We start from the raw sequence: 11,408 nt of genomic DNA on the forward strand, positions 1-11,408 counted from the left end.
CTACATGAAGTCGCACTTTATCACTCTTCTAAGAATTGGAACTAATGCCTATGCAGTTAAGTTGGGTAAATGTATACAGACATTTCACATATTACAGGATAAGTATGTAAGTAAAAATTTCTTATATAAAACTAAATTGGGGGTTATGGTGGAGATATTTTTTAAGATTTATTTATTTATTTGAGACAGAAAGAGAAAGCGAGGGAAGGAGTAGACTCTACACTGAGCCAAAGCCTGATGTGGGGCTTGATTTCACAACCCTGATGTTGTGTTCTGAGCCAAAATCAAAAGTTTGATGCTCAACTGAATGAGCCAACCTGGTGCCCTGGGCTGGAAATATTTTGACTATTACTTTATTTTTAAAGCTGCAAGGCAATGCCTTGTGCAATGTATTTTTGTAAAAGACTTTCAAAATATTTGTCTTTGGTAGGTTTCTTTAGCTGCCACAAAAGTGATAAGGTGCTACTGAAATTTTTAACTAAAGGCTTTTAATATTTAAAAATAGATGTGATATTTCAAATCAATAAAAAAGTTTATTTTTTCTCAAAAAACATATTTTAGCATTGTAAAGATACAGATGATCTAAAGTAAATTAAAAAAATCAATCCTATATTAAAAATATAGAAAACAGTATTGCCCAGTAGTTAACCAATTCTTGAATAAACGAGTACTTTTTAAACCTGAAAATATTGGACAAAGTTTTAAGAAAGATAAAAGGACCTGCTTTACTACATAAAAAGTAACCTTTCTGAAGTTAGAAAAAATAAAAAGAAAAATTCCAATAATAAGAACACAGTGGGGAAATGTTTGCATAGTTTTTCTTTTCATATATGCCAGGGTTTGGCAACTTGTTCTGTAAAATAAAATGTACTTGGGACACCTGGGAGGCTCAGTGGGTTAAGCCACTGCCTTTGGCTCAGGTCATGATCCCAGGGTCCTGGGATCAAGTCCCACATTGGGCTCCTTGCTCAGCAGGGAGCCTGCTTCTCTCTCTGCCTCTGCCTGCTTGTGCTCTCTCTCTCTGACAAATAAATAAATAAAATCTTTAAAAAAATAACATACTCAGACTTTGTAAGACAGGGGGTCTCTGTCTCAAACACTGAACTCTACTATTTTAACACAAAAGCAACCTTTAGACAATACATAAATGAATAATCTTGGCTGTGTTCCAACAAACCATTTTTATGGATACTGATATTTAAATTTCATTAGATTTTCACATGTCACAGATATTCTATTTTTTTGGAAAAATTTCAACTATTTAACAGTGTAAAACATTCTTAAGCTTGTAGTATGTACAAAAACAGGCAGGTGGCTGGATTTGGCACATGGGCTTTAGTTTGCTAAATCATGATATACAATGGGTTCTTAATAATTAATATACATTATAATAAGAAACTGGCTAAGTGCTCAGGCATGAGAAATCAAAACGCAAGACATAATGCGAAAATGTTCAAACTGATAACTAAATACAAAATGAAATAGCATTTTTTTGCTTAATAACTTGTCAATGATTAGGAAAAAATTATAATTTTCATTATAAAATTCTCTGAAAAGAAACACTGCATCATGCTTTACAAGTCTTGAGGGACTCCATAACCTTTACGGAGAATTTCCACTTTTAGGAATCTATTTCAAAGGAGTAACAACAAGTATAGGCAATTATTATGAAAAGTCATGTTCATATAAAGTATATTTAAAATCTAAAACTGGGAGCAATTGTGTGTCCACTATTAGACGACATTATATATAAATTAAAGCATATTCATAAGAATACCTCATAAATCTTGAAAATCATATTTCCAATAATTATATGAAGAAAACACAACAAAAATATTACCAGTGGTTATGTCTAAATAGTGGAATTATGGAGATTTTTAGTATTGTTTATATTTTCCCATATTGTACATTTAAAATAAAAATTTAAACGTAACAACATGAGTTGGGTGTGATGTGATTAGGTAGGAAAGAAAATGAATAATAAGAATAATGGACCTATGGGTGCCTGGGTGGCTCAGTGGGTTAAAGCCTCTGCCTTTGGCTCAGGTCATGATCCCAGAGTCCTGGGATGTAGCCCCTCCTCGGCCTCTCTGCTCGGCAGGGAGCCTGCTTCCCCACCTCTCTCTGCCTGCATCTCTGCCTGCTTGTGATCTCCGTCTGTCAAATAAATAAATAAAATCTTAAAAAAGAGAAAAAAAAATAATGGACCTGGAAAACAGCTGTGTTGGCAGAGAAGAAATAGTTCTTCAATATGAGATGGATCAGCCAAGGAATGGAGGAAATAAGCATTGATGCAAAAATGAAGGTTGTCTTTGGACCACAGCTAGCCTTGGTTATTTAGGGAAATAGCATCAGTCTTCTTAGTAAGGGCCCTTAGTAAGGATTGATGTCCACATCCATCACAGGGCAGATAGAAGACAAGTAGTCTGCCTGCAATAGGCAACAGGGATTTTAGGAGCAGAAACCCAACAGTGGAGTCAAGCTAGAAGGCTGTTGTGATTGTCTTGGTGAAAGGAAAGAAGGTCTGCATTATTGGGAACAGACACAAGAAGAGGAGATACACAGAAAAGAAATGCCATAGAATTGATAGCACCTGACAGTATCCATTGTTCAATGTCTTGGATTAAATGTGAGAAAAACTTACAAAAGGGGAATCTGAAATTTTGAGCCTGAGAAAATGATACGTGATGGCAATGGCTGACTTAGGGTATGCGAAGAAGACACATGTAGAATCAAATAATAAGGAAGATTTTATAGAATTAAAAGTGGAAATTCTTGGGAAGAAGAATTTGTTGATGGTTTTAGAACTTATGGGAAAATGGGATAGAGATTGGTGGGCTATCCTGTGAAGAAGTCATGTGTGGTCCAGCTCGACCAGAGACAGCTCAGGATCCTTGGTGTTCAAAGAGTATAGAACTGAGTCATGACCTCAGCATAGTATTGCTCTACTTGAATGCCCAGATCGTACATTGCCTTTCTTTCTCTCTCCTTCCCTCTCTCCCTTTCTTCCTTTCTTTCTCTTTCTTTCCTTCTTTTCTTTTCTTTTTTTCCTTTCCTTTTCTTTCTTTTCTTTTTTTCAAATTTCTGTTTATAAAAGCCATACTTTCTTGTCTTAGCAAATTTGAAAAGAACAGAAGTTTAGAAGTAGAAAAATTTCCCTGAATCTCACCATTTAAAAATTTGGCACATTTTCTTCTCCCTTTCTCTTTCTTTTTCTCTCTCTTTCTCCCTTTATCTCTCCTTTCTTTCTTTTTTGAATTTCAAAACAGTTGATGAAAGTAGGGATTGGTAAAATGGGTGAAGATGGTCAAAGGTGCAAACTTCCAGTTATAAAATATATCCTGGGTATGTATTGTACAACATAGTAACTATAGTTAATAATACCGTATTTTATCTTTAAAAGGTTGCTAAGAGGAAAGATTTGAAAGTTATCACAAGGAAAATAATTTGTAACTGTGTGTAGTGATGGATGTTAACTAGACTTACTAGGTAATTATTTCAAAATGTATACATATATCAAATCACGTTGTATACCTCAAACTAATACAATGTTATTTTTCAATATATCTCAATAAAAAATGAATAAAACCTGGCACGCGCACACATACACACACGTGGTTGGTTGAGATGTCTGTCATTGTATATACAATTGTTGTATTAATTTTTCCACTTGATGATATAGCGTAAGCACCACCAGTGTTATTTAAAGCTCTTTAAAGATGACTAAGAAAGAAAGAAAAGAGGAAAAAAGAAAAAGAAGGGGAAGGGGAAATAATACTGAACCTGTTTTGTCTTTGTTGTATAAGAAAGAATTAATTTTGTTCCATTTCCTGGCACAGAGCTTCTAAAACCCTTGGGATTTCTCAAGTGATAGAAGAATCTTTGTTAATCATGTCCCCACTGGATTGCTATGCTTTCACTATCATTATGTTAATGAGGTAAGTCAGAGTTGTCCTCTAGGTAACTTCAGGAGTGAGGGCTTGGTCACCAGGAAAACTATTCACAGAATTGAAGATTGGAGCTTTAAGCCAACCCAACCTCCAGGAAAGGGAGTGGAAGTGGGGGTTGGGTTCAAAGAAGGGGCCAATGATTTAATCAACACGTGTCTATAATGAAACTCCAATAAAAACCCTGAGCTCATTAGGGCTTCTTGGTTGGTGAACACACTGATATACTGGGAGAGTGACATTCTGTCCTGATTTAATTAGAAGACATAGAAGTTCTGCATCCCTCCTCGATCTTGTATCATGTGTCTTTTTGTTTGGCTAGTCCTCCAGATCTGCATTCTTTATGAGTAAAACTGTAATTACAATATAGCATTTTCCTGAATTTTGTGAATTGTTCCAGCAAATTATGAAACCTGTAGGGGCTATTATGATTCCAAAATTTATAAACAGTCAGCCAGAAACATTGAGTGTCTTGGGAACACCTAACGTGGTCCTGACCCCTGAAGTAAGGGCAGTCGGGCAGTCTTGTTGGGGATCTTAACATGTGGGTTCTGTTCTTACTCTGGGTGATTAGTGCCAGAATTGAACTGTATTACAACCATCTGGGTTTCTACCAAATTAGTCTATTTTAGGAAGGACCCAGGAGAAGGAAGTCAGACTAAGATAGGAGGTATATTGGGTTTTGAAATAAAGTCACAAAAGGAAGTTTCTTTGTTATATTTTTCAACAACTTCCTCCTCGCTTTAAAACACTCACTTTCTAAATACTATGGAAGTACATGTCCTCAGGGCAAAAATGCCTTCAAAAGTTGCATATTTAGGTATACAGCCTTCACAATGCTAGTTTCCACAATGAATCCTATTATTCATTAACTACAGCTTGAATTGGAGAGCAGATGACTCTCTCCGAAGAGCTGACAACATTTCCAGTCTACATAACATCTAGGTTTTTCTTTTTCATTATTAAAAATAATCGTATAAACCAGAAAATCCAGCAGGGGGGTGTAGAATTCCAGTTTCTGGGATATTACGCATTTCTTTGAAAAACAAGTTCTTTCTTTATTGCTACAACTCAGTAATCCTGCTAAATATTGACCACAGAATAAAAGGAGCTTCTTAAATGCCATTGTGCCTGAGCAGTGATTGAAAGGCTCTTTTCTCTCAAAGGGCTCATTTCCTTTCTTGAGTTACTATTAACAGATGTGCTCTCATAGTTGCTTTGCAAGCAAGTATTGATCAGGCTGAAATTTCTTATAAGTATTCATGCCATGTAAGTGGGTAATCGATATTATTACTAGATAATATTATTATTTATATAATATTATTACTAGATATTACTATTTATGAAAATAATTGAATGTAATACAATTTTTATAAAAGCAGAAGCTCTTTTCAGAAAGGAAGTCCTATGTTCTCTATGTTACTTTAAATGTTCACATTATGGACATATACTATATTCTTAATAAGAAATATCTTGGATACATATCAAAGTGTGTATATGTACATTTATCAGAATAAATATACATAGATAAAGTTAATTATTTCCCACAAAATACTTGCAAAGGAAATAATAAAATATCCTTCAGAAATAAATAATATTTTCATAATAAATATAAATTAGAAAATTGAGAGAAAGTGTGGTCATATTCCTGGGAAATAGAACTGCCCATTTTTAGAAATGTTTTCCCTGTGGACCAATAGAGTTTATATTCCTTTCTAATATTTTATCTTCCTGGATCAACAAAGCTTAACTGTATGGACTATCAATACAAGCTAGAAAAATAATACTGGAAGGCTGAACCAAGGCAAAGTTAAGGACATGCCTGAAACACATGCCCATAATCATAAGGTGAATCTGTATTTATACAATGTTTTTGTTTTGTATGTCTGTCCCTCTTACCCCCAAAATACAGGCTTTCATAAAGAGCAATATTATAAGTGATAAAATTGAAGGAAGAATCAATTAATGGCCTTTCTTTGGAATCATAAAGCCCCACTCAGGTTACCAGTCCCTTTTCCTGCTCTTATAGCCACCTCCAACTGGGTGTCCTGCCTCACTTCACATCTCTGCCATCTGCCTACCTCAGGAATACGGTTATGCCTGGCCTCAAATGGGAAGAAGTGGGAGAAACTGCAGAGGGGAGGAATTTTCTGAGTCTCTGTGAGCAGACCTGGTTTGTGGGGAGGAGACCTGGAACTCAGAGACAATGCTTTAACATGTCCATTAGGTTAGAAGCCAAGAGTTATCTAAAACACACCCCTTCTGTGAGGTAGGGTTAGGAGGGACCCTGATTCCTTGGATATGGTTAGATCTTCATTTCTTGTCTTTAGGAGAAATGTGCTATTTCATACTGTATTAGAAGAAATATATCTGTATAGGTTTCTACAAAGCATTTTCAATTACTGTATCATACTTCAGCTATTTTTCCCTTTGGTCATTCGGCTGGGGGAAGGAAGTACTCTGATCCTGTCTGCATTCTGCCTCTAGTGTATTCTACTACCTCCTTATAAGACTTCTGAAGGTTTGATAATTACCCAGTATCTCATTTTCTTCTCCTATAAGTAACATATTCTCACCTCCTGGGGTTTATGAGACTTTAGTGAGTTAATCTTGAATATGAAATATTTGGCACAAGGACAGATATGGAGTAATTATTCAATGAGGTGAGTTTCCCTCCTTCAGAAGGAAACTTCTTTGGAGGGGATATACCTGTTCTAAAGGAAGTCTTTATTTGGAACCCAGTCTGTGGTGGTAGGAAAAAACATGGGAATTAGAATCACACAGACCTCTCCAAATTCTGTCTTACCAGCTCTGCAACTAGAGAAATGTAATTTAATTTTTTGGGTCTTGACACCCTCACCTTTTTATACCTTTAAAATGGGTATAAAAATCCTTCTCTCTCAGGTGGTTGTAGAATTTAGTGAATTTGTAATGTGTCAATGTGGCTAAGCTCAACTATGTTCCCCAGAATTATCTTCATATGTTTCCAGTAGGAGTGGGCTTCAAGAGCATTTTGCATAGATTTGGGGACAGCAGTGAAGCAGTGGTTATGAATATATGTACAAGCTATTACATTTCCAGGCTATCATGCTTGGAAAGTTGGAGCAAGGGCACACACGATGTCACTTAACTGCTGGCTTCCTTGTTGGTGTGCAGCAGTAGCCAAGCCTGCTGCTGATTTTCCGTTAGTTTCTTTAACTCCTGGGTCAGGTAGATGTTTAGCTACACAGTGAAGGGTATCAGCTTCTCCTACATCACCTACATCATGAAAACTGGAGGCAGTGAAAGACTGCTACATAAAGCTGTATTAAGTAGTGCTTTAAAATCATCTTCCCTGATAAAAACAAAAGGTCTCTTTTGCTGTGTTTGCCAAATCACATGGTGTAAAAGCTTCCCTGTTTGGATGATTTCAAGCTACCAATGAGGTTTGACTGTGTGTGAAGCTGGGAAGAGATATGTACAATGGATTCTTGTGAGCTGGAATGAGAGGCTCCAGCACACCACTGCTGACATGGATCCAGTCCATTATTATCAGCTTCAACATATGCCTGTTAGTTCCAACTTGCCCATACCCTTCCTCTCTTTGCAAGCATCTTCCTGTCTCTGCAAACTTGACGTTGAAGATTTAGATGAGAAGACACGAGCCTTTCAGAGACTATTTAACCAATACTCATAGCTGCCTAAGATTAATCTCTAGACTAATCCCTTTATTTTATTTTTGTACATGTATATTTCCTAATGGCTTTACTTCTCTGAACAGTGACTCTTGTCTGATACGTGAAGCTTGCAATTATATATGTGAAGCTCCTAGCAGTATTTGGCACACACTAGACACTAAAAAATGTTGACTTCATTTATGAACAATTGCCAACTATTTTAAATTATTGATATGCACATTTCTGATATTACAGCACTCAGAAATATTCATAATATATATGGAATAATGTTCCTTTTATATTTTTTCTAAGGAGATGGATGATACAGACTAGCAATGTCCTAGAAATATAATGCAAGCCACATACGTAATATGAAATTTTCTAGTGCCCCATTAGAAAAAGCAAAAAGAAATGGGTAACATTAATTAATATATTTAATTTAACTCAATGTATCTAAAATATTATCTCAGCATGTAATAAATATAAAATACTATTATTGAGATTTTTTTCCCTAAGCCAAACCATATCCAGCTTTATTAAAGATCATTTTCATAAACAAAAAGGCAGTCCATGGGCAGACAATCATTAAAAGTATACAACAACTTTCAAACTCCCTTCTTCAATGACTACCAAATCAGAAAGCCACTAGTAAACCCAATGAATTCTTCATGGAATGCTTTATGAACAGGGAAGTTTAGAGTGAGGGTTGACAGTTCTCATCTAGCATGTTGTTTGACAACTTTTCACAAGCTGACCCTGATTTTCAAGAAATGAAATGAAAATGGCAGAATTATCAATATGAAGATCCCCAAACTAAAAAAGGAACTCTTGAGGGCGCCATGTCAGTGGTGACACTATGCCTGACGTACTGGGAACCATTAGCTCCCTAGGTTTAACAGAGTAAAGTCTATGTTGAAGGCAGAGAGGGAACAGACAATATAAAAATATGAACCTTAGTTTTTCCACACCACTAAGGTGTTCGTGCCAAGGTGGCTCACATGTATCAACATCAAGGAATCCGTCCTGCTGGGAGCCAAGAGGACATTTCTCTAAACTAGAAGGGAAAGGTGTTTTTTCTCCTTGCGTCAATCTAGCTTCGGAGATACTCTGTTAGTGACATATGTCCTTCCCCGAAAACAAAAATGAAGTGTCCTGTGTGCTAATAACATAGCTTACAAAAAAAAAAAAAAGTAAAACGAAATTCTGCATTTTTATAAGACTTAACAAAAATACTATTTCAAACTGGACAGTCACCAGAAGTACACTGTTATCAAAAACGCACACACTTCACTTGGCATCTCCAGCACCTTCAGCTTTCTGTGCTTGGTCTGTCTTGGCATCTCTGTTTTCTGCAGGGTTATTTCCATCCTTGCCAGCATCAGCTTTTTCCATTTGGGTACCTTCTCTCCTTCCTTGCAGGGGTCTTTTAGGCTTGGGCTCTTGCTTTGGAGGAGTAGGCTTAGCAGATAACCTTACAGATCTTCTCTGTGGCTCATCCTTCATCTTGCCTTACTCTTCAGCATCCCCTTCAGCTTTTCTCTTGGGTATGGTGGCCAAGGTGACAGGGCATAAGCTCTGGACGTGGGCTTTGGCAGGTCGAGGGGTTGTTTTCACCTCTCCTTCTTCTTCTTCACACTGCTCCTTAATGAGATATTTTAAGGTTTTTTTTGTACTCACTCTTTGAAATGTGGTGTGTATTTTACACTTACAGCACATCTCAATTTCAAGTAGTCACATTCAAGAACTACACTGTGGTGAGTGACCATCATGTTGGACAGTGTAGATATAGACTTGTACCAAATACAATAGTAGATAATAAATTTTTATCATGCTTAATTATCTGTGTATTTTAAATGTATGTATTTGATCTCAGTATAGACTGCAAAAGTGGTAGTGCCGTTCACTTGTTTTTTACTAGGGTTATTAGCACCAGGGTTATTCTGACATCTTCACACAGTCTTCTACTGCATTCATGGGTCACAGGTGTCAAGAATTAGAAGACAATGGCTGACTCAGCAGCTGACTGACTCAGTTGGTAGAGCATGTGACTCTTGATCTCAGGGTCATGAGTTTAAGCCCCACATTGGGTCCAGAACTTACTTAAGTAAATAAATATTTTTAAAAAGAGGAATTAGAAGATAATAAGCTCTCTTATCCCACCAACCACCCTGGAGTTAATATTTCATAATTTTCAAAGCACATCAGGTCCTCCTAGTTAGCTGGACAGAGCTATGGACAACAAAGTGTGGCACACTGGCCTGAATTCCTATTAACATTAATCATAGTCTAAAAATTGCTTAAAAGCAAACAATAGCAAACACCACAATTTACCCATTTAGTAAAAGTAGAGTACAGTAATTTTTTTCCTGTTTCACCACAATATACAATGGCATATGTATTTTTTTTTTACCACAAATAAGATTTACAATACAGCTATAGTGTATCAAGAATTGTGTCATATCTCTCCAAACCCTCTTCCCTGTTATCCCTTTCATCTTTGGTTATTTTAATGTATATATCTCACAACCAATAATGACTACACAATAAGTCTTTTTTATCTCAAGCCATCTGCAGAGCTTGCTTATTTGCCATAAAAGCCCCTATGGTAGGCATAAATTTTCACGTTATAAACTTTGATGTGAAAAGGAAAATGTGGGTTATTTTACCAGGGCTCAGTTTAATCCCTATATCAAGTCCCTGTTTTATAATATGAATCCCCCTTTTAAAAAGGAATACATCAATTTGGGGTTTTCAAGATTTCTTTTCCCTTTCTTCTTTGGAGAATAGATTTAGTAGGTGGTGTTTCCTACAGCTGGAGGAACAGGAGTGAGGCTCTCTTCCACTCTGTGTCTGCATCATGGCTGCTTTCACCATGAGAACTTCTCCAATTCCTCCTGAGTATTCATGGAATGCATCTCCTGTAGGGCATAGGCAAGGCCACTCTCTAGGCAGTGTGTCCTGGTCTTAAGTGGAAGGCTTTTTAGGACATTGGCCCTCAGTCCCATACTTGAGTTCCTCCAGGTGATGCTGGAAAATGTTTGCCATTTTCCTACATCCTTGCAGAGAGCTGAGAAACTCCACAGCTTTACTCTATGATACTGGTGTGGTTAGGAGAACTGTGGTGTCTTGGTGTAGAAGAACCCCTCCATAGCTAACCCTTATTCAACTCTCTTGTTTCTTCCAAAATCCCTTCTTTCTCTCTCTTTCCAGTGTATAAGATCTTTTTCAACTATATTCTTTTTTTTCTTAATTTTTAAATTTTTTAAATAAACCTATAATGTATTATTAGCCCCAGGGGTACAGATCTGTGAATCGCCAGGTTTACATACTTCACAGCACTCACCATAGCACATACCCTCCCCAATGTCCATAACCCCACCACCCTCTCCCTACCTGCCTACCCCCCACAACCCTCAGTTAGTTTTGTGACATTAAGTCTCTTATGGTTTGTCTCCCTCCCTATCCCATCTTGTTTCATTTATTCTTTTCCTACCCCCAAACCCCCCACGTTGCATCTCCACTTCCTCATATCAGGGAGATCATACGATAGTTGTCTTTCTCCAATTGACTTATTTCGCTCAGCATAATATTCTCTAGTTCCATCCATGTCATTGCAAATGGCAAGATTCCATTTCTTTTGATGGCTGCAAGCATTCCATTGTATATATATACCACATCTTCTTTATCATTCATTTGTTGATGGACATCTAGGTTCTTTCCATAGTTTGGCTATTGTGGACATTGCTGCTATAAACATTCGGGTGCATGTGCCCCTTCAGATCACTACGTTTGTGTCTTTAGGGTA

General features: G+C 36.8%; 1 pseudogene; it reads right to left on the reverse strand.

Moving 5' to 3' along the window:
- Positions 1-8,890: 8,890 nt before the first annotated feature.
- Positions 8,891-9,319, reverse strand: LOC125104375 (non-histone chromosomal protein HMG-17-like; annotated as a pseudogene).
- Positions 9,320-11,408: the final 2,089 nt, after the last annotated feature.

The sequence above is a fragment of the Lutra lutra genome, chromosome 7, assembly GCF_902655055.1.
Source record: "Lutra lutra chromosome 7, mLutLut1.2, whole genome shotgun sequence".
Lineage (NCBI taxonomy): Eukaryota > Metazoa > Chordata > Mammalia > Carnivora > Mustelidae > Lutra > Lutra lutra.